Source organism: Kogia breviceps, chromosome 12 (assembly GCF_026419965.1).
Source record: "Kogia breviceps isolate mKogBre1 chromosome 12, mKogBre1 haplotype 1, whole genome shotgun sequence".
Taxonomy (NCBI): domain Eukaryota; kingdom Metazoa; phylum Chordata; class Mammalia; order Artiodactyla; family Physeteridae; genus Kogia; species Kogia breviceps.
The window spans coordinates 83,957,334-83,982,061 of NC_081321.1; the positions used below are offsets into that span (position 1 = coordinate 83,957,334).

At 39.6% G+C, this 24,728-nt stretch overlaps 1 pseudogene; it reads right to left on the reverse strand.

Annotated features, from left to right (window-relative positions):
* Positions 1-3,988: 3,988 nt before the first annotated feature.
* On the reverse strand, positions 3,989-7,047 carry LOC131767272 (ferritin light chain pseudogene; annotated as a pseudogene).
* Positions 7,048-24,728: the final 17,681 nt, after the last annotated feature.

Genomic DNA, 24,728 nt, shown 5'->3' on the forward strand with positions numbered 1-24,728 from the left:
TCTGGCTAAATCGGGGCAAATCTAGATCCAGCTGATTTCAGTCACAATGTGAAAATCGTCATTACTGACAGGATCGATCACGAGCCCGCCCCAAAGAAGTTGCCAGCAACAGAAATACAACATAAAACGTTCTGACTCCTGGGCCGCAGAAAATGACGTCCAGTAAGATTTCCACGACCCAGGCCTCGAGGACCAGTGAAGGGGAGGCCTGGCTTCATCTAAATGGTTTCTGCGGGGTGTGGGCGCGCTGACGAGGGCCCACCCTCCTCGCCTGTTGTCAACCTGTCCACTCGCCGGGTGTCGAGTCCAGTCCTGAGGCGCCTTTCCGCCCACTCACGGCCCTGCCCGCAGGGAGCTGTCCTGCCTTCAAATTACTGTCAGGGGAGGACCCAGGGAGAGCCAGCGGGTAAGATTTACCTCACAGGTCAAGAATAACCCCTGGCTTAGATTCCCGTGCAGGACACGCGCTCCCCTCCTCACACCTGAAAAACACCCCAATGGCCTACGACCACAGTTATTCGTCTCAATACAGGCATCCCCGCCGCTCCCGCCTCCCCTGCCCCAACGCCTCAGACTTGACCTCTTCACAGCCTTGACGCTCCTCCGAAGCAAGTCAGAATTCTCGCAGAAGAAAAGCCGGCTTCGCCTCGTCCGGGAGCGTCTCTGATTGGCTGTCAGGAGGGCGCATGCGTGCAGCGGCCCCGGGGGCTCCGCTCCCTCGGAAGCCATGCCCAGCGAGAGTGCTGACCCAGAGCACCTTGTGGGCGGCGATCTATGGCTAGTACAGGTGAAGCGAGGCACTTTCCAGTTTCTTTTTGTAATTTAAGTTTAAAATTTTCACAGTATTTTAATAATAAAGTTGCAAAAGAATATAAAGAACACACAACTTAATTTGTGAAGTACGGTTTTACCAGAGCCTATTGCATCTCCTCAGGGAGTCCTTTCCCTCCCATCCCCCCATTCCCTACTCAAGAGATTTTTTTTTTTTAATTATCTTGAATTTTGCGTTAATCATTGGACCCTCCCATTTTCTAAGTTTTGTTACCACGCATGTCTGTGCCCTGAAACAACTCTGCTTAGTTCTGTTTGTGTTTGGGTAGTATAGAAAGTTGTACCATATTCTACGTAGTATTCTGTCACTCGCTTTTTAAACTTAACATTATGTCACTAAGAGAATCTAGATGATTACATGTAGCCATAGTTCTTTCATTTTCACTGCTGCAAAATATCCCATTGTGCCTCTATTATACCATTTATTCATTTATTTTCTTGTCTGTGGACATGTGGGTTATTTTCAGATTACAGCCTGTATAAGCAATGATACTATGAATATTCTAATCTCCTGCATATATGCTAACGTTTTTACAGAATATCTGGGTGTGAAGTTTCTCAGTCATAGGCTAGATGATGTAAAAGCCAAATTGGTTTCAAATTTATACTCCCACCAACAGTGAGTTCCCATTGTTCAATGCACTCATCATCACTTGGTATAGTCAGATTTCTTAATTTTGCCATTCTAGTGGGTGTAAAATGATATTTCTTTAGGGTCTGCTTTTGTATTTCTCCAATCACTCATAAGATTAAGCTCTTGTTATGCTTATTGGCCATTTGCATTTCCTTTTCCTTAAAATATCTAGTTGGGTTTCTTGCTCAGTTTTCAATTGGGTTATGTGTTTCTTATTGACTTGTAGCTCTTTGTATATGGGGGTGGTGTTAATATTTATGACTGCTTTCTGTATCTTTTTAAAGAAATTTATTTTTATCCTGAAGTCATAAAAATACAAAAGTTTTAAGCTTTTATTTTTCATTTTTAAGGCTTTGTTCATCTAGAATTTATTTTTGTGCCTGGTGACAGGTAGGGTCCAATTACTTCCCCCCTGCCCCTCACTGTGGAAACCAGTTTATTGAATAGTGCATGCTTTCCCTTTAACAGCTACATCATCTGTCATGTTTGTTCTTGAGTCTGCTTCCCTAGCCTGTTCCACTGGTCAGTTTGCCTATTCCTGTGCCAAAGTCAGTTTTCATCATTCCAGCTTTATTAAAGGTTTGGTATCTAAGAGGGCAAGTCACACCTTATTTTTTCTTCAGGAGTAACCTGTGTATTCTTTTTTTTTTTTTTTTTTTTTTTTTTGCGGTATGCGGGCCTCTCACTGTTGTGGCCTCTCCCGTTGTGGAGCACAGGCTCCGGACGCGCAGGCTCAGCGGCCATGGGTCACGGGCTCAGTTGCTCCGCGGCATGTGGGATCTTCCCGGACCAGGGCACGAACCCGTGTCTCCTGCATCGGCAGGCGGATTCTCAACCACTGCGCCACCAGGGAAGCCCAACCTGTGTATTCTTGAACTTTTGCTTTTCTAGTAAATTTTAGAATCAATTTTCCAAGTTCCAGGAAAAAAAACAAAACAAAACAACCTACTGGATTTTAATTGGAATGGCAATAAATCTATACATCAATTTGGAGAGAACTGAGTCTTCTGATTCTTGAACGTAGCATATTTTCCATTTATTTAGAACTTCTTTAATATAATTCAATAAAGTTAAATTTTTTTTCTCTGTGTAGAGTTTGCACTTTTATTAGATTTATTTATAAATAACTTATATTTTGTCTCTATTTTGTTCAAATTGTTATATAATTTTGTTCGAATTAGTATATAAATATCCAATTGATTTCTGATATGGGTCTTATTTCTTTTTAAATCCACATTTTAAAAGTTTATTTATCTGTTTATACACAGCATTGTTCCAGAAAGGGTTTAAGGTGGCTTAAAACACTCCATAAAATACACCAAGGAATTAGTAACAGAAGAACCAGGAATGAAGCATATGCAAAATGCTTATATAATCGTACTCTTTTACTCTGGGTGGACCACAAATATGGCTCTAAGTTTTTAGCAGGCAGTCAGAAAAGGAAACTTAGTTACATCATTTACAATGTTCATAAAGCAAAAACAAACCAGTTACCCAAGCGAAGCACGGTTATTCCTAATATTAAGACCAGAAAGAAATTTTTCTTGAGAGGCTTCATAAAGAGGTAAGTGTATGATGTAATTAATAATGTGTTCTCAGTAGCAACCTAATGGGAGACACAAAGATGAATTTCACAGGGCTCTTTCTTCAATACAGGCAGATGGCATCACATCAACATGAAAATCAGGAAAAGCAATTTTATCGTGAGTTTGGGGGTTGATGGGGGGAACACAATATGATATGGTCAAGGTACTCAGCTCTTTGCTCAACAAAACCAAAGACACATTTTGGAATAACAGAGTTGAATCCAGTACCCAGAATGACTCTGGAGAAGTCCTGAAACCCTTAAAATTCTAAGCAACATTTTCTGAAGAGGTGCTTTTATTCTTCTTGCCAGAGAAAACATAGTTTATCAGATACACTGTACTCAGCGTACCCAGGTGATACACATAAATTAGGAACCGTTTCTTTAGACAATCTAGAGAATTAGACTACAAATCATTCATGCTATTCAGATACTTATGTTTTCTTCTTATAGCCTAGCTTATTTTTCCTCTGCAAAAAGAACCTTTTTTGTTTCCATGTGGTGCCACGGCTTGGGTGAAGGTTTCAGGGTGGTTAAAAATTTGCCTCCTGGGGCTTCCCTGGTGGCGCAGTGGTTGAGAGTCCGCCTGCCGATGCAGGGGACACGGGTTCGTGCCCCAGCCCGGGAGGATCCCACGTGCCGTGGAGCAGCTGGGCCCGTTAGCCATGGCCGCTGAGCCTGCGCGTCCGGAGCCTGTGCTCCGCAGCAATGGGAGAGGCCACAACAGTGAGAAGCCCGTGTACCACAAAAAAAAAAAAAAAAGTTGCCTCCTGGCTGTAGGAAGGGGCTCGGGCAGAGATCTCGAGGCGGGGGAAGGCAGGGGGGGTCTCACAGAGGCCGCCGGGTTCAGGAGCCTCCTAGTTGCGCTGACTGGAGAGCCCTTCGAAGAGATACTCGCCCAGTTCGGCCTGGGGGCCCGGCCAGACTGCGCAGGTCTGTCAGGTGCAGCCCATCTTCTCGAGGAGCTTCTTGATGAGCTCCTGCAAGAAGCGGCTCTCCAGGAGCTCGCAGAGCTGCGTGCCTGCGCTCGCAGAACCCCGGGCCTGCAGGTCCAAGAGCGCCCGGTCCAGGCTCCTCTCCAGGGCCCTGGCGGCCTCTGTGGCGCCCACGCTGGAGCCCCACTCCTCCGGGAACAGCTCCTGCCCGTCCTGGAGCGGGGCGCGACCGCCCCAGTGCTCCCGCATCTTCAAGAGAGAAGCTGGGCGCCCTTGCGCTTCTCCACAGCCAACTCCCGTTAGAAGCGGCCCACGCCCCACGCCTTCGAAGTAGAAGCTCAGAGAGAGGTAAGTGGACGAGGCCCGAAGGCGCAGGTTGATCTGGCGGCTGACGGTGGCCTCCACCTCGGCGAAGGAACTCTGCTGGATCGGGGCGGAGGCGGGGGAGGGGTGCGGGGGGCTCACGGTGAGTCAGCAGTGAGGAGGACTTCTCCGTAAAGTGTGCTGTGAGGATGCACCAGGAAGCAGGGACCTGGGTCTTATTCTCTCCAGCAACTTGCTAAACACTTTTATTACTTCCAATGAGTCTGGGATCTTATAATAATATCATCTGTGAATAATGACATTCTCGTTTCTTTGTAGTTAGTAGGCTTTTTTTCATTTTCTGCCTGCAATGATTAGGATTTTTAGTACGAAGATGAATAAAAGCATGGATGCTAGACATTCTTCCTAATTGTAAACGGCATGTTTCTAAAGTTTCTATTAACAGTGATGATACTGAAACCGTGGGTTAAATCCATTTCACCTGCCGTCACTAATCAAGGTCGTTTTAAGATTTGCCTGACCTCCAAGCTGCACTTAGCCTAGACAATAAGGTGTTTGCCCAAGTTGTTTTCCAGGAACTTGGAGTCAGCTGCTATAGTTTGAGCTGAGCTGGGTAAGTCTGGATAGGCCCACCCACCCTTCAGCTGGGCATTCCAGTGTCTGCTTGGTGACCTTTTGACATCAAAGGGCTAAAAACTCTACCCTCAGAACACGCAGAGGCCTGGAGCCTAGTTACACCTGCTCAGGATGTCAGTTTCCACACCTTTTTCCAATCACCTTTCCCCACAATCCCCATGCCTTGGACCGCCCTGCTTCTTTATTCTTTATCCCATAAATACCCCGAGCCCCTTGCCTTGGGAGGCAGAGCTGAGATTGGCTCTCCTGTCTCTTCTCTTGGCTGTCTTCTGAATAAATACCCTCTTTGCTGCAAACCTCCGTATCTCAGTGTTTCATCTTGCTGGGCGTCAGGCGAGACAAAGCTGGTTTGGTAATGTATACCATGTGTGTGATTTTGGTAGTTGCCCTTTTTGAAAGCTTAGCTTCTATTTTTAGTTTGCTAAGAGTTTTTGTTTGCTTGTTTGTTTTATTTTGTTTTTGAAAATCATGAATAAGTGTTGAATTTTATTAAATTCTTTTCTGTATCTATTGAAACGATCTTTTCTCTTTAATTTGTTAATGTAGTGAAGAAAATGTATATCATCTCCTAATGTTAAACCAAATCTACATTCCTGTGACAAAGCCAAGTTGATCACAATGTACTCACTTTTTAAGCACATTGCTGTGTTTGGGTTGTTCAGCTTTTTGTGTCCATTTTCATGACTGAGATTGGCTTGTAATTTTCCCTTACTGTCCTTATCTGGTTTGTCATCAAGGCTGTGCACATGGCTTGCTCCCTCTTCAAGCCTTTGCTCAAATGTCACTCTTCATCTCAATGAGGCCTTCTGTGCCTCCATTTTTAGATATTGTAATTGCAAACCCGGCACCTTTATTTCTCTTCTTTCCCTAGTCTCCTTCCCCAGCTACCTTTTTCCTACCACTTACTGCTTTCTGTTGTATGTAATCTGATCATTTACTTAACCCCAAATGTTTGAAATTCTTCTGTGAAACTATCTGAACCTAGTGGCATCATTGGAGTAATTCCTTGAAAGTTTTGTTTTTTATCTTTATTTTTTTTAACATCTTTATTGGAGTATAATTGCCTTACAATGGTGTGTTAGTTGCTGCTGTATAACAAAGTGAATCAGTTATACATATACATATGTTCCCATATCTCCTCCCTCTTGCATCTCCCTCCCACCCTCCCTATCCCACCCCTCTAGCTGGTCACAAAGCACCCAGCTGATCTTGCTGTGCTATGCAGCTGCTTCCCACTAGCTGTCTATTTCACGTTTGGTAGTGTGTATATGTCCATGCCACTCTCTCACTTCATCCCAGCTTACCCTTCCCCCTCCCCGTGTCTTCAAGTCCATTCTCTACGTCTGCGTCTTTATTCCTGTCCTGCCCCTAGGTTCTTCAGAACTTTTTTCTTTTTTTCAGATTCCATATATATGTATTAGCATAACACAAATAACTCAGTTTTGTTTCTTTTTATGGCTGAGTGATATTCCATTGTATATATGTACCACATCTTCTTTATTCATTCATCTGTCAATGGACACATAGGTTGCTTCCATGTCCTGGCTATTGTAAATAGTGCTGCAGTGAACATTGTGGTACATGACTCTTTTTTTTTTTTTTTTTTTTTAATTTTTATTTTTATTTTTTAACATCTTTATTGGAGTATAATTGTTTTACAATAGTGTGTTAGTTTTCCCTCTACAACAAACTAAATCAGTTATACATACACACATGCTCCCACATCTCCTCCCTCTTGCATCACCCTCTCTCCCACCCTCCCTATCCCACCCCCCCAGGCGGTCACAAAGCACAGAGGTGATCTCCCTGTGCTATGCAGCAGCTTCCCACCAGCTATCTAATTTACATTTGATAGTGTATATATGTCCCTGCCACTCCCCCACTTCGCATGACTCTTTTTGAGTTATGGTTTTCTCAGGGTATATGCCCAGTAGTGGGATTGCTGGGTCATATGGTAGTTCTCTTGATAGTTTTCTTGATTTTTAACTTTCTTCTGTAGAAATTGGTCTTTTTAAGCATTTGTCTCTATTGGGGTCAACTATAGTAAACTGTTTTTTCTAAGGAATCCTCTATTTCATTTAGTTGTATAAACTTACCTGCATAGAGATGTATACAGTAGTCTCCTTTAATTTTTTAAATTCTTCTTCATTAATAGATATTATCCCTATGCCTGTCTCTTCTTTCCTTCCTTCCTTCCTTCAGAGTTGGATTGATTCTCCCCCCTTGCCCCCCAATTTCTAAGCATTTTTTGGACAGGGTTTCTAGTTCAAGAGCACCTTCTCCTGTCAGTATAATGAAGTGCAGTTTTTTTTAAGCAGTAATGGAGTTGGGGTGAGGAGGATGAGTTGATGTGTCTTGTTTCACTTTTGTTTTTGCAGGGTCTTTAATTTTTCCTCTCTTGTCTTTCTTTCTCATAGCTCCAAGAGGCACCACTTCTTTTTTTTTCCCTAATATTTATATTATTGATTTATATTTATGTGTTTATTTTGGCTGCTCCGGGTCTTAGCTGCCACACGAAGGATCTTCCTTGCAGCACGCAGGCTTCTTGGTTGCGGCATGAGGGCTTTTTAGTTGCAGCATTCAAACTCTTAGTTGCGGCATGCATGTGGGATCTAGTTCTCCAACCAGGGATCGAACCCCGGCCCCCTACATCGGAAGCACAGAGTCTTACCCACTGGACCACCAGGAAAGTCCCAGGCGCCACCTCTTATCTGATTGTTCTCCAGAAGCAGTGTTTCTTTATGGCTGCCACCACTATTGGTCCTGCTTTCTTTCAAAACCCAGCCAGTTCTGTAAACTACCAAGTCCCTGGCCTGTCTTCCTTGTTTTGATTCTTAGTAGTATTAGATTTTGTTGTTCTAGGAGTTATTTTATCTTTACTTCATCTAGGTCTTCTGCTCCCCAGCACTCTTTTGCATACAGTCTCTTAAGCTTCCCCTCCTACAGGCTCATACTGTTCCCACAGGCTGACAGCATTGGCAAGAGCTCTGTTAGAATTAGAATTTGTTGTCTATTTCTCTCCTAGGAGAAGTTCATTGTATTCTCTGTCTCCTGATAACGCAGAAGGGGTGGGTTATGTGTGAAGTCTTACTTTTCTATTTCATTAATTTCTGTTCTTACCTTTATTACCTCCCTACTTTCTTTTATTGTTCTTTTTCTAACTTTTTATGTTAGACTATTAGGTTGTTCATTTCTGGCCTCTCTCCTTTTGCAAGATGCTCATTTAAGATGATAAATTTCCCTCTATGTATCATTTAGCTGAACCCCACAAGTTGTGATAGGCAATATTTTCATTCCCATCCAGTTCTAAGTATTTTTAAGTTTCCACTATAAGTTCTTCCTTGATTCATGAGTTGCTTAATATGTGTTTTTAGGCTTTCAAACAAATTTGGTTCTTAAAATTTATTGTTGGGCTATTCTAACTGGATACCCCTATAATCTGAATCATACCTATGATTTGAAATGTGTTAACTAACACAAGGTCCATCTTAAAAAAATATTTTATCCACGCTTGATAAGAATGGGTATGCTCTAATTTGGAGGTGCTGGGTTCTAGATATATCCAAGATATATCAAACTTTCTAATTGTGTCATTCAAATCTTTTATGTCTTTGCTGATATCTTTGTCTCCTTGGTCTAGGAATAATTGAGGAATGATTGGATATGTGTTAAAAATATATTCTGATAGTGGATTTATAAATTTTTTTAAAAATTTTATTTATTTATTTATTTTTGGCTGCATTGGGTCTCCATTGCTGCATGCGAGCTTTTCTCTAGTTGTGGAGAGCAGGAGCTACTCTTTGTTGCAGTGCGTGGACTTCTTATTGCAGTGGCTTCTCTTAGTTGCGGAGCATGGGCTCTAGGCGCACGGGCTTCAGTAGTTGTGGCACACAGGCTTAGTTCCTCTGTGGCATGTGGAATCTTCCCTGGCCAGGGCTCAAACCCATGTCCCCTGCATTGGCAGGTGGATTCTTAACCACTGCACCACCAGGGAAGTCCGGATTTATAAATTTTTCCTTATAGTTCTATCAACTTGATTTTTGTATTTTGAACCTATTTAATTAGGTGCATACAAGTTTAGAATGCATATATCTTCTGTCAGTTGAACCTTTTTTTAAAAACATCTTTATTGGAGTTTAATTGCTTTACCATGGTGTGTTAGTTTCTGCTGTATAACAAAGTGAATCAGCTATATGTATACATATATCCCCATATCCCTCCCTCTTGCATCTCCCTCCCACCCTTCCTATCCCACCCTTCTAGGTGGACACAAAGCACCAAGCTGATCTCCCTGTGCTATGCAGCTGCTTCCCACTAATTATCTATTTTACATTTAGTAGTGTATATATGTCAGTGCTACTCTCTCACTTTGTCCCAGCTTACCCTCTCCCCTCCCCATGTCCTGGAATACATTCTCTACATCTGCATCTTTATTCCTGACCTACCCCTAGGTTCATTAGAACCATTTTTTTTTTTTTTTAGATTCCATAAATGTGTGTTAGCCTATGGTATTTGTTTTCCTGTTTCTGACTTACTTCACTCTGTATGACAGATTCTAGGTCCATCCACCTCACTACAAATAGTTCAATTTTGTTTCTTTTTATGGCTGAGTAATATTCTATGGTATATATGTGCCACATCTTCTTTATCCATTCATCCGTCTATGGACACTTAGGTTTTTCCATGTCCTGGATATTTGTGCTTCAGTGAACATTGTGGTACATGACACTTTTTGAATTATGGTTTTCTCAGGGTATATGCCCAGCAGTGTGATTGCTGGGTCATATGGTAGTTCTATTTTTCATTTTTTAAGGAACCTCCATACTGTTCTCCATAGTGGCTGTATCAATTTACATTCCCACCAACAGTGCCAGAGGGTTCCCTTTTCTCCACACCCTCTAGAGCATTTATTGTTTGTAGATTTTTTGTTGATGGCCATTCTGACTGGTGGAGGTGATACCTCATTGTAGTTTTGCTTTGCATTTCTCTAATGATTAGTGATGTTGAGCATCCTTTCATGTGTTTGCTGGCAATCTGTATATCTTCTTTGGAGAAATGTCCATTTAGGTCTTCTGCCCATTTTTGGATAGGGTTGTTTGTTTTTTTTGATATTGAGTGACATGAGCTGCTTGTATATTTTGGAGATTAATGCTTTGTCAGTTGCTTCATTTGAAAATATTTTCTCCTGTTCTGAGGGTTGTGTTTTGGTCTTGTTTATGGTTTCCTTTGCTGTGCAAAAGCTTTAAGTTTCATCAGGTTCCATTTGTTTATTTTTGTTTTTATTCCCATTTCTCTAGGAGGTGGGTTAAAAAGGATCTGGCTGTGATTTATGTCGTAGAGTGTTCTGCTTATTTTTCCTCTAAGAGTTTTATAGTGTCTGACCTTACATTTAGGTCTTTAATCCATTTTGAGTTTATTTTTGTGTATGGTGTTAGGGAGCGTTCAAATTTCATTCTTTTGCATGTAGCTGTCCAGTATTCCCAGCACCACTTATTGAAGAGGCTGTCTTTTCTCCCTGTATATTCTTGCCTCCTTTATCAAAGAAAGGGTGACCATATGTGCATGGGTTTATCTCTGGGCTTTCTATCCTGTTCCATTGATCTGTACTTATTTTTTTGTGCCAGTACCATACTGTCTGATTACTGTAGCTTTGTAGTATAGTCCGAAGTCAGGGAGCCTGATTCCTCCGACTCCGTTTTTCTTTCTCAAGACTGCTTTGGCTATTCGAGGTCTTTTGCATTTCCATACAAATTGTGAAATTTTTTGTTCTTGTTCTGTGAAAAATGCCAGTGGTAGTTTGATAGGGATTGCACTGAATCTGTAGATTGCTTTGGGTAGTATAGTCATTTTCACAATGTTGATTCTTCCAATCCAAGAACATGGTTTATCTCTCCATCTATTTGTATCATCTTTAATTTCTTTCATCAGTGTCCTATAGTTTTCTGCATACAGGTCTTTTGTCTCCTTAGGTTTATTCTTTTTGTTGCAGTGGTAAATGGGAGTGTTTCCTTAATTTCTCTTTCAGATTTTTCATCATTAGTGTATAGGAATGCAAGAGATTTCTGTGCATTAATTTTGTATCCTGCTGCTTTACCATATTCATTGATTAGCTCTAGTAGTTTTCTGGTAGCATTTTTAGGTTTCTCTATGTATAGTATCATGTCATCTGCAAGCAGTGACAGCTTTACTACTTCTTTTCCAATTTGGATTCCTTTTATTTCTTTCTCTTCTCTGATTGCTGTGGCTAAAACTTCCAAAACAATGTTGAATAATAGTGGTGAGAGTGAGCAACCTTGTCTTGTTCCTGATCTTAGTGGAAATGGTTTCAGTTTTTCACCATTGAGGACAATGTTGGCTGTGGGTTTGTCATATATGGCCTTTATTATGTTGAGATAAGTTCCCTCTATGCCTACTTTCTGGAGGGTTTTTATTATAAATGGTGTTGAATTTTGTCAAAAGCTTTTTCTGCATCTATTGAGATGATCATATGGTTTTTATTCTTCAGTTTGTTAATATGGTGTATCACATTGATTAGCGTATATTGAAGAATCCTTGCATTCCCGGGATAAACCCCACTTGATCATGGTGTATGATCCTTTTAATGTGCTGCTGGAGTCTGTTTGCTAGTATTTTGTTGAGGATTTTTGCATCTATGTTCATCAGTTATTTTGGCCTGTAGTTTTCTTTCTTTGTGACAGCCTTGTCTGGTTTTGGTATCAGGGTGATGGTGGCCTTGTAGAATGAATTTGGGAGAATTCTTCCCTCTGCTATATTTTGGAAGAGTTTGAAAAGGATAGGTGTTAGCTCTTCTCTAAATGTTTGTTACAATTTGCCTGTGAATCCATCTGGTCCTGGGCTTTAGTTTATTGGAAGATTTTTAATCACAGTTTCATTTTCAGTGCTTGTGATTGGTCTGTTTATATTTTCTATTTCTCCCTGGTTCAGTCTTTGGAAGGTTGTGCTTTTCTAGAATTTGTCCATTTCTTCCAGGTTGTCCATTTTATTGGCACATAATTGCTTGTAGTAATCTCTCATGATGTTTGTATTTCTGCAGTGTCAGTTGTTACTTCTCCTTTTTCATTTCTAATTCTGTTGATTTGAGTCTTCTCCCTTTTTTTCTTGATGAGTCTCGGTAATGGCTTATCAATTTTGTTTATTTTCTCGAAGAACCAGCTTTTAGTTTTATTGATCTTTGCTATTGTTGCTTCATTTCTTTTTCATGTATTTCTGATCTGATCTTTATTATTTCTTTCCTTCTGCTAACTTTGGGGTTTTTGTTGTTGTTGTTCTTCTTCTTTCTCTAATTGCTTTAGGTTTAATGTTAGGTTGTTTATTGGAGATTTTTCTTGTTTCCTGAGGATTGTGTTGCTATAAACTTCCCTCTTAGAACTGCTTTTGCTGCATCCCATAGGTTTTGGGTCGTCGTGTTTTCATTGTAGTTTGTTTCTAGGCATTTTTTGATTTCCTCTTTGATTTCTTCAGTGATCTCTTGGTTATTTAGTAGTGTATTGTTTAGCCTCCCTGTGTTTGTATTTTTTACAGTTTTTTTCCTGTAATTGATATCTAGTCTCATAGCATTGTGGTTGGAAAAGATACTTGAGATGATTTCAATTTTCTTAAATTTACCAAGGCTTGATTTGTGACCTAGATATGATCTCTCCTGGGGAATGTTCCATGAGCACTTGAGAAGGAAGTGTATTCTGCTGTTTTGGGATGGAATGTCTTATAAATATAAATTAAATCTATCTGGTCTACTCTGTCATTTAAAGCTTGTGTTTCCTTATATATTTTCATTTTGGATGATATGTCCATTGGTGAAAGTGGGGTGTTAAAGTCTCCTGCTATGATTTTTTTACTGTTGATTTCCCCTTTTATGGCTATTAGCATTTGCCTTATGTATTGAGGTGCTCCTATGTTGGGTGCATATATGTTTCTAAATGTTATATCTTCTTCTTGGATTGATCCCTTGATCATTATGTAGTATCCTTCCTTGTCTCTTTTAACATTTTTTTTTAATTTTTAAAAATTTTTTTTAAACATTCTTTATTTCAAAATCTATTTTATCTGGTATGAGGGTATGAGTACTGCTACTCCAGCTTTCTTTTGATTTCCATTTGCATGGAATATCTTTTTCCAACCCCTCACTTTTCAGTCTGTATGTGTCCCTAGGTCTGAAGTGGGTCTCTTGTAGACAGCATATATATGGTTCTTGTTTTTGTTTCCATTCAGCCAGTCTGTGTCTTCTGGTTGGAGCACTTAATCCATTTACATTTAAGGTAATTATCAATATGTATGTCCCTTTACCATTTTCTTAATTGTTTGTGGTTTGTTATTGTAGGTCTTTTCCTTCTCTTGTGTTTCCTGCTGAGAGAAGTTCCTTTAGCATTTGTTGTAAAGCTGGTTTGGTGTTGCTGAACTCTTAACTTCTGCTTGTCTGTAAAGGTTTTAATTTCTCTGTCAAATCTGAATGATATCCTTGCTAGGTAGAGTAATCTTGGTTATAGGTTTTTTCTTTCATCACTTTAAGTATGTCCTGCCACTCCCTTCTGGCTTGCAGAGTTTCTGCTGAAAGATCAGCTGTTAACCTTATGAGGATTCCCTTGTATGTTATTTGTTGCCTTTCCCTTGCTGCTTTTAATCTTTTTTGTTTGTATTTAATTTTTGATAGTTTGATTAATATGTGTCTTGGTGTGTTTCTCCTTGGATTTATCCTCTATGGGACTCTCTGTATTTCCTGAACTTGATTGACTATTTCCTTTCCAATTTTAGGAAGTTTTCAACTATAATCTCTTCAAATATTTTCTTAGACCCTTTCTTTTTCTCTTCTTCTTTTGGGACCCCTATAATTCGAATGTTGGTGCATTTAATGTTGTCCCAGAAGTCTCTGAGACTGTCCTCAATTCTTTTCATTCTTTTTTCTTTATTCTGCTCTGCAGTAGTTATTTCCACTATTTTATTTTCCAGGTCACTTATCTGTTCTTCTGCCTCAGTTATTCTGCTATTGATTCCTTCTAGAGAATTTTAAATGTCATTTATTGTGTTGTTCATCATTGTTTGTTTGCTCTTTCGTTCTTCTAGGCCCTTGTTAAATGTTTCTTGTGTTTTCTCCATTCTATTTCCAAGATTTTGGATCATCTTTACTATTATTACTCTGAATTCTTTTTCAGGTAGACTGCCTATTTCCTCTTCATTTGTTTAGTCTGGTGGGCTTTTTTTTTTTTTACCTTGCTCCTTTATCTGCTGCATATTTCTCTGTCTTCTCATTTTGTTTAATTTACTTTCTTTGGGGGTCTCCTTTTTGCAGGCTGCAGGTTTGTAGTTCCCGTTGTTTTCGGTGTCTGCCCCCAGTAGTTGAAGTTGGTTCAGTGGCTTGTATAGGTTTCCTGGTGGAGGGGACTGGTGCCTGTGTTCTGGTGGGTGGGGCTGGGTCTTGTCTTTATGATGGGCTGGGTTGCATCCAGCGGTGTGTTTTGGGGTGTCTGTGAACTCAGTATGATTTTAGGCAGCCTCTCTGCTAATGGATGGTGTTGTGTTCCTGTCTTGTTAGTTGTTTGGCATGGGGTGTCCAGCACTGGAGCTTGCTGGCTGTTGGGTGGAGCTGGGTCTTAGTGTTGAGACAGAGATCTCTGGGAGAGCTCTTGCGGATTGATATTACATGGGGCCAGGAGGTCTCTGGTGGACCAATGTCCTGAACTTGGCTCTCCTACCTCAGAGGCTCAGGCCTGACACCCGGCTGGAGCACCAAGACCCTGTCAGCCACATGGCCAGGTAAGTGGGGAGTTTCTTTCCTTTTGGAAGTCTTGCCTTTTGGAAGTCTTCTGCCAGCGTTCAGTAGGTGCTCTGTAGGAGTTGTTCCACATGTAGATGTATTTTTGATGTATTTGTGGGGAGGAAGGTGATCTTTACATCTTACTCCTCCACAACCTTGAAGGTCCCCCTGCAATAGGAGACTCCACTGAAGACACCAACCTCTGCAGGAACTAGATGTGTGGAAGCATTTTTTTCAGAGGGTTTGCAGCTTGCTTTTTTTTTTTCTTTTCCTTTGTGCTTCGTCTAGTTTCACTTGTTCACTTGTGCTTCATGTAGAGGCCTCGCACCCAGCACTTCAGATCAGAGTGCCTAGTGAGAAATGGCTGTGCTGACACCTCAGCTGCATGGGCTGGTCCCTGTCAGTTGAACCTTTAATCATTATGTAGTGATCCTAATAATGCTTTTTGAATTAAAATTCTATTTTGTGTGATATTAATAAAACTTCTCTATGTTTTTTTGTTTTGTTTAATATTTACCTAGGACATCTTTTCCCATCCATTTACTCTCAAACTTTCCATATCCTTTTATATTCATGTGCATCCCATAGTGCATATGTGGTTTTGTTTTATGATACAGTATAATAGTCTATCTTTTAACTGGTAAGTTCTGTCCATTAACAGTTACTGTGACTAACTCATACTTCTGAGCTTCTTCCTACCATGTAGAACTTTACTTTTATTTCCTTACCTTTTCTTTTTCTCTTGTGTGCTTTTTGTTGAATGGAGTGTTTTTGTTTCTGTTTTAATCTCACATTTTCCCCAATTCTACTCATTCAGAGATTATACGTTCAATTTCTAGCTCTTGTAATTTACCGTTCACACTTAAAATGTAAAATTACTCAATTTTGTTTTCTTTATAGAATTTTTAAAAATTAATTTATTTTTGGCTACACTGGGTCTTCACTGCGGCATGTGGTCTTTCTCTAGTTGCAGTGAGTGGGGGCTACTTTTCGTTGCAGCACATGGGCTTCTCATTGCTTCTCTTGTTGCAGAGCACGGGCTCTAGGCACACGGGCTTCAGTAGTTGTGGCATGCGGGCTCAGTAGTTGTGGCTCGCAGGCTCTAGAGCACAGGCTGAGCACTTGTGGCACACGGGCTTAGTTGCTCCATGGCGTGTGGGATCTTCCCAGACCAGGGATCGAACCCATGTGCCCTGCATTGACAGGCAGATTCTTAACCACTGTGCCACCAGGGAGGTCCTCAATTTCATTTTGAACAGCTTTCCTTTGAACACTTTGATTCCAATCATCCCTTTCTAGTCATGATATATGTACATCACAGCGTATACATATATACACTATTGTTATCCATTATTTCTGGCTTTAATCCCAGAAGTTAGACACTATTATTATTGTAATAATACATACAGACAGTTGATAATTTACCTATGTATTTGCCAATTTCTGCACTCAGAAAATACTCCTTTTTGGATCTTAGACCATCCTTCTGGCATCCTTTTCCCTCTTCCTGAAATAACATCCCTTAAAAGTTCTTTTGGTAGTAAACTCTATTTTCACTTATCAGAAATTGTCCTTATTTGCCTTTTATCTTGAAAGATCATTTTCTGAGTCGATATTTTTTCTCAGCAGTTCAAATATATGCCTCCACTGATGCTGTTAAGAAGTCTGCTTATTGTTGCTTCCTAGGCAGTTTATTAAATTGTAGTTCATTTTTATATGATCTGAATATTCTGTCTTGCTACTATATTTTTTAGTGTTCTGTAGTTTCATTACAATGAGTCTAAGTGTGGATTCTTTTTATTTGTCCACTTTGATTCTTCATATATGTGTAGATTCAATTGTTTCATAGAAACAAATTTTATGGAAAATTCTTAGCTATTCTCTCTTCATTCTATCTAGGACTCTAATTAAATTATATTAGATCTTATTACATCCACGATCTCTGTAAACTTCTATCAATTATCTGTCGCTACATAGTAAACCCCCTAAAGCTTAGTGGCTAAAAGCAAACCCCATTTTATTTGTTCGCAATTTTATGGGTCATCGCTTTGGGCTGATCTCACCTGTAACTCGTGGCAGCAATCATCTGGTAGGTCTATGGGGACTGGTTGATCTAATATGTCTTTGCTTACATGTTTGGGGATATGCAGGCTATTGGCTACAGTGCTTCAGTTCTCGTGTAAGTGGGCTCTCCAAGAGGCTTGCTCAGGCTCATTCACATTAAGGTTTCAGGGTTCCAGCTGAAGCCCAAAGAGAGCAAGCCCAAAGTACAAACAGTTTATAAGCCTCTGCATGTGTTCCATGTGCCAAAGCTATTCAGATAGTGAAGCCAGCTTTAAAGAGTGCAGAAATAAATTCCAATAAATTGGTGGGAGGAACAGCATAGTCACAGTGCAAACGTCTGTGCATACAGGGACAGGAGGGATTATTGTGGCCATCTTTACAAATAAGCTATCACAAATCTCTTTCATGGGAATTCCCTGGTGGTCCAGTGGTTAGGACTCCGTGCTTTCACTGCTGAGGGTCCGGATTCAGTCCCTGGTTGGAGAACTAAGACCCTACAAGCCGCACAGTGCAGCCAAAAAAAAAAAAAAAAAAAAAAGGAAACAAAGCCAAAACAAATCTCTCTCATATTTTGTACCTCCCTGTATCTCTGCTGAGATGTGTGTGTTTATTTTTGGTTAGTCACTATGTGAAATGCAGCCAAATGCAATTCTGAACAATATAGAGGTACATAACTGAAATTCATTTTTTTACCTAGTTTGCATTAGCTAAAATGGACTCTTACTGGGAGAAATCCAAGCATATATAATGACTCAAAAATTTTATTTCTTTTATAACAGTGCTGGGCAAGTGAATAGGTCCTTGGGCCAGTTTTCATCCATGTGGTCAGTCAGGGACCCAAGCTGATAGAAACTGCCATCTTCAGCATGTGACTTCCAAGTTTGCCCTAGTGGTGGTCTCCATACTCTTTTCCCCTTGTAGCTGGCTGGGATGGAGGTTTTTATGGGCTAGGCTTGGAAGATGTAAGCAGTTGACACATCATTTCTGCTCACATTTTATTGGTTAGAACTTAGTCACCTGGTCACACCTAACAGTCAGGAAGACTGGCAAATGTTGCCAAGCTGAGGGCCCGGGAAGAGAAGAACGAGGAGTTAGGTGAGTAGCTAGCAGTCACTGCTTCCTACCAAGAAGAATTTCATAAAGAATCTTAGAAGTTAAGTATAATATTGCCCAAGGAGAAACTTACTCAAATGGTTTAAAATGTGACATGAAAATCTAGGACAAAATTAAATTTGACTCTGCCACTTATTAACTGTGAGAATTTGGTCAAATGACTTGAGTTCTCTAAGCCTCCACTTTCTTCATTAACATAATGGCCATAATAATATCTCAGAATTTTTTCTTTTAGAAAAGTGAAATGTGTAAAAACTTAGGTACTCAATAGCATATAGCCAAGGACTCAGTAGATATAAGCTATAGACATTGCTAATATTATAATGGGTACTTGTTGAATCACTGGTGTAGTATTTCCTGAATATCAAACATGAATGCCTACCAACACCAGACATATTTAACATAAAAAATAAAAATTTTATTTTAAAAATTAGAAGTAATATTTTATCAACAAGTGTAGATTTTTAGATGGAAATATAACAGTTCTTTCAAATAGAAGAGTTACTTAGGTTATGTAGAAAGCATCTGAGTCTTTAAGGAAGTATTTCCAAAAGAAGATCTAAGGGGACTTCCCTGGCAGTCCAATGGTTAAGACTTCACACTTCCACTGCTGGGGGAATGGGTTCAATCCCTGGGCAGGGAACCGAGATCCAGCATGCTGTGCAGTGCAGCCAAAAAAAAAAAAAAAAAAAAAAAAGGATCTAAGAAGTTGACAGCTATTTAATCAAAAGGAAAACTGTTTGCATAGACTGGTTTAGAAGGACCCTATGGTAGTCACTGCTTTGACAATCTTAAGGCCAGTCTCTTTCCTTACCCCATCCAATTCTGCCTATAATTGCCAGATTATATTGATTTTTATTAAGTTTAGTGAACTGACACTTTGCACATCAAAGAGAACAACTTCCTAGACATCCTTTTAACCAGGGAGCCCTTTCCCTCCAAGAACCTATAGGAGAGCTTTGTGGCAGCTGCCAGTTCCCTCCCACTGTGTCTCCTACTTGCCTCCCCACTACACCTTTATTTTTCCTTTTTCCTGTTACCCTGGATCTTCCCTTTTATGTTCCTCTATCACTTTCTTTTGTAAACAAGATAACTTTCTCATGCTTTTGTTGCATCCCCTCTATTACTCCATTCACCAAAACAAAGGAGCCTCCTAAGAAGGTCTGAAAAGGACAAGATTATATGTAACTATTTATATTTTTGCAATCATAGTTAAAAAGAAAGCTTAATTTGGAAAGTTAATCTTCTAGGCAGACGTCCCAAGCAGCCTTGATATGAACCTCTCGGTCACTCCTGTTCACTCACTGAGCACTATGGCATCTGCCACAATCTTCTCATGTCGACTCCTGCTGCCCTCGTCCTTTGGCCTCTCTGTTCCTTAAGATTCTTGTCTAAAGTGACCTGCCCCTGCGCTCCATGCAGTGTCCTCCAACTCCTATGACCAAGCCTGAAGCCGTTCCACCTTCAGAATTCCTCTTTCAGAAATCCTACCCTCAAACCAATTCCTCCTACCTTTCTAGCTCAGTCTCATCTGTTCCCACTATAACCATTTGCCAGACTCATAAGAACTTCCAATCCTTTACCTTTTTATACACTTTTCCTCTCTCCATGAGCCCCACTCTTGTCTTAGACTCAGATTCCATCATTTCACTCAGTCTCTTGCAAATAACAACCTGTGCTTCCACTGCATTTGTCTGGCAGAGTGTTACTCCTGCAAAAATCCAACTGTCTTTCTCTATACCTACCCCAGCTCTGGTTCCTCTGTAGAAAATTACCCAATGGGGCAAATGTGTAACATTTAAATGTATGAGTTCTGGCTTCATTTGGGCCCTCAACATTGCCCCCAATTCTCCCATTTCCCTCTAGCCAATTCATTCTCTCCAGTAAGCCTTTTCTACTCCTCTATTCAACCTTCAATCCTCCCACCTCCCTTCATGCTTAGTATTTGTTCCTCCTATTTTTTTCTGAGGAAATGTTGAGACTGAAACCCCCAAAACTCCTGCCATCCAACCTACAACCTACCTGCATCTGTGTCCATCTTCTCTTCCTCTTAGACTAAGGAAGATGTCCCTCCTCCTGTGATCTAACTTCTATGGCCTCTTGTCTTCCAAGATTCGTATATTATCCATTATTTCTCTCTTTCTCTGCTCAATCCCTCCCATTAACATTTACAAATACTCTCTCAGCTTAATTCCTGAGCCTTATTTCCAAACAAACCGCTACTGTCCTATCTCTTCCTCTTAGCAGCCAAAGTTCTAGAAAGAATTATCTAAGTTTGTTGCCTCAATTTCTTCTCCTCCCATGTGTGCTTTCAGCCACTTTAAAATAACTTTGGCCCCTCCCACTAATTCAAAATGGTGATGGCTCTGAAGTGACCAGTGACCTCCGTGTTGCTGAATTGAATGGACGTCCTCTGGTCCTCACCTCGCTTGACTCTCAGCAACAGTCAAAACTATCGCCCACTCTTTCTTCCCTCATTCTCTCTTCCTTGGGATTCTTCCACAGCTACACATTCTCTTGTTCCTCTTATCGTGGCAGCTTCTCAGTACTTGCTAGCTCTTCCTCCTCTAATGGACCTTTAGTTGCTGGAGTTCCCCAGGAATTGGTTTTACTCGTTTTTTTTTCTTGGTTTGCACTCTTTCTCTAAATATTTTCATATATACATATGGCTTCAAATATCAGTTTTGCAAAGTGTGGTTCATGGGCCAGCCTGTACCAGGATCACTTGCAGAGGGTGAAGTGGGGCATGTGGTAGAGTGGGAGAAAGGGGTGTTAAAATTCAGATTCCCTGGCCCCATCCAGGGCCTACCAAATTAACTTTGGGCAGAGACTGGGAATCTGCATTTTAAATTCATTCTCCAAGTTATTCCCTTACCAACTAAAGTATGGAACCACTAATTTGATTTGTCACATTAACAAGGACAGCTCAACATCTCCATCTGCTGACTTATTAAAATCATTGCCTTATTTTCTCAAATGTTAGGAAACAAAAATCAGAAAAACAGGAAGAAAGTAAGGAACAAAAGAGATGAAAGAATTATCTGCCTCATGAATAATCAAGATTGGATTATGTCAGCTTTTGACTTTCCTAGCTCCAAATGAGAACTGTTCTATATTTGGGTTTCAATTTTTAATCCTTATCCAACTGAATAAAAATGTAAGAATTGGAATGACTATTTCATCACACACAGTCTCTTAAAATGCAGTATTTTATTTTTTTTAGTTATTTCTGAGATATACATTTAAAAGTAATATATAGAATTATGACTTATAACATTATACCAGAACATATAAGATTTTTAGAAATTTCATGTAATGTCTGAAACATTTATATTAACATATTTCCATACAAATAACCCAAAGAAAGTTTAGTATTAGTTGTTTTTTTGTGTTTTTTTTTATACTGCAGGTTCTTATTAGTCATCAATTTTATACACATCAGTGTATACATGTCAATCCAATCGTCCAATTCAGCACACCACCATCCCCACCCCACTGCGGTTTTCCCCCCTTGGTGTCCATACGTTTGTTTTCTACATCTGTCTCTCAACTTCTGCCCTGCCAACCGGTTCATCTGTACCATTTTTCTAGGTTCCACATACATGCATTAATATACGATATTTGTTTTTCTCTTTCTGACTTACTTCATTCTGTATGACAGTCTCTAGATCCATCCACATCTCAACAGATGACTCAATTTCGTTGCTTTTTATGGCTGAATAATATTCCATTGTATATATGTACCACATCTCCTTTATCCATTCGTCTGTCGATGGGCATTTAGGTTGCTTCCATGACCTGGCTATTGTAAATAGTGCTGCAATGAACATTGGGGTACATGTGTCTTTTTGAATTATGGTTTTCTCTGGGTATATACCCAGCAGTGGGATTGCTAGATCATGGGGTAATTCTATTTTTCGTTTTTTAAGGAACCTCCATACTGTTCTCCATAGTGGCTGTATCAATTTACATTCCCACCAACAGTGCAAGAGGGTGCACTTTTCTCCACACCCTCTCCAGCATTTGTTGTTTGTAGATTTTCTGATGATGCCCATTCTAACTGGTGTGAGGTAATACCTCATTGTAGTTTTGATTTTCTTTTCTCTAATAATTAATGATGTCAAGCAGCTTTTCATGTGCTTCTTGGCCATCTGTATGTCTTCTTTGAAGAAATGTCTGTTTAGGTCTTCTGCCCATTTTTGGATTGGGTTGTTTCTTTAATATTAAGCTGCATGAGCTGTTTATATATTTTGGAGATTAATCCTTTGTCCGTTGATTCTTTTGCAAATATTTTCTCCCATTCTGATGGTTGTCTTTTCATCTTGTTTATGGTTTCCTTTGCTGTGCAAAAGCTTTTAAGTTTCATTAGGTCCCATTTGTTTGTTTTATTTCCATTACTCTAGGAGGTGGATCAAAAAAGATCTTGCTGTGATTTATGTCAAAGAGTGTTCTTCCTATGTTTTCCTCTAAGAGTTTTATAGTATCCAGTCTGACATTTAGGTCTCGAATCCATTTTGAGTTTATTTTTGTATATGGTGTTAGGGAGTGTTCTAATTCCATTCTTTTACATGTAGCTGTCCAGTTTTCCCAGCACCACTTATTGAAGAGACTCCCTTTTCTCCATTGTATATATTTGACTTCTTTGTCATACATTAGTTGATCATAGGTGCGTGGGATCTTTTGGCATTCCATCTTGTTCCATTGATCTGTGTTTCTGTTTTTGTGCCAGTACCATATTGTCTTGATTACAGTAGCTTTGTAGTATAGTCTGAAGTCAGGGAATCTGATTCCTCCAGCTCCGTTTTTTTCCCTCAAGACTGCTTTGGCTATTCGGTGTCTTTTGTGTCTCCATACAAATTTTAAGATGATTTGTTCTACTTTGGTAAAAAATGCCATTGGTAATTTGATAGGGATTACATTGAATCTGTAGAATGCTTTGGGTAGTGTAGTCATTTTCACAATTTTGATTCTTCCAATCCAAGAAAGAACATGGTATATCTTTCCATCTGTTTGTATCATCTTTAAATTCTTTCATCAGTGTCTTATAGTTTTCTGCATACAGGTCTCTTGTCTCCCTAGGTAGGTTTATTCCTAGGTGTTTTATTCTTTTTGTCGCAATGGTAAATGGGAGTGTTTCCTTAATTTCTCTTTCAGATTTTTCATCATTAGTGTATAGGAATGCAGGAGATTTCTGTGCATTAATTTTGTATCCTGCAACTTTACCAAATTAATTGATTAGCTCTAGTAGTTTTCTGGTGGCATTTTTAGGATTCTCTATGTATAGTATCATGTCATCTGCAAACAGTGACAGTTTTACTTCTTCTTTTCCAATTTGTATTCTTTTTATTTCTTTTTCTTCTCTGATTGCCATGGCTAGGACTTCCAAAACTATGTTGAATAATAGTGGTGAGAGTGGACATCCTTGTCTCGTTCCTGATCTTACAGGAAATGCTTTCAGTTTTTCACCATTGAGAATGATGTTTGCTGTGGGTTTGTCGTATATGGCCTTTATTATGTTGAGGTAGGTTCCCTCTATGCCCACTTTCTGGAGAGTTTTTATCATAAATGGGTGTTGAATTTTGTCAAAAGCTTTTTCTGTATCTATTGAGACGATCATATGGTATTTATTCTTCAATTTCTTAATATGGTGTATCACATTGATTGATTTGCGTATATTGAAGAATCCTTGCATCCCTGGGATAAAACCCACTTGATTGTGGTGTATAATCCTTTTAATGTGTTGTTCGATTCTGTTTGCTAGTATTTTGTTGAGGATATTTGCATCTATATTCATCAGCGATATTGGTCTGTAATTTTCTTTTTTTGTAGTATCTTTGGTTTTGGTATCAGGGTGATGGTGGCCTCATAGAATGAGTTTGGGAGTGTTCCTTCCTCTGCAATTTTTGGGAAGAGTTTGAGAAGCATGGGTGTTAGCTCTTCTCTAAATGTTTCATAGAATTCACCTGTGAAGACATCTGGTCCTGGACTTTTGTTTGTTGGAAGATTTTTAATCACGGTTTCAATTTCATTACTTGTGATTTGTCTTTTCATATTTTCTATTTCTTCCTGGTTCAGTCTTGGAAGTTTATACCTTTCTAAGAATTTGTCCATTTCTTCCAGGTTGTCCATTTTATTGGCTTAGAGTTGCTTGTAGTAGTCTCTTAGGATGCTTTGTATTCCTGTGGTGTCTGCTGTAACATCTCCTTTTTCATTTCTAATTTTATTGATTTGAGTCCTCTCCCTCTTTTTCTTGATGAGTCTGGCTAATGGTTTATCAATTTTGTTTATCTTCTCAAAGAACCAGATTTTAGTTATATTGGTCTTTGCTATTGTTTTCTATTTCATTTATTGCTGCTCTTATCTTTATGATTTCTTTCCCTCTGCTAACTTTGGGTTTTGTTTGTTCTTCTTTCTCTAGTTCCTTTAGGTGGAAGGTTAGATTGTTTAATTGAGACGTTTCTTGAGGTAGGCTGTATAAACTTCTCTCTTAGAATTGCTTTTGCTGCATCCCATAGGTTTTGGATCATCGTGTTTTCATTGTCATTTGTCTCTAGGTATTTTTTGATTTCCTCTTTGATTTCTTCAGTGATCTCTTGGTTATTTAGTAACGTATTGTTTAGCCTCCATGTGTTCTTTTTTTTTACGTTTTTTCCCCCGTAATTCGTTTCTAATCTCATAGCGTTGTGGTCAGAAAAGATACTTGATATGATTTCAGTTTTCTTAAATTTACTGAGGCTTGATTTGTGACCCAAGATGTGATCTATCCTGGAGAATGTTCTGTGCGCACTTGAGAAGAAAGTGTAATCTGCTGGTTTTGGATGGAATGTCCTATAAATA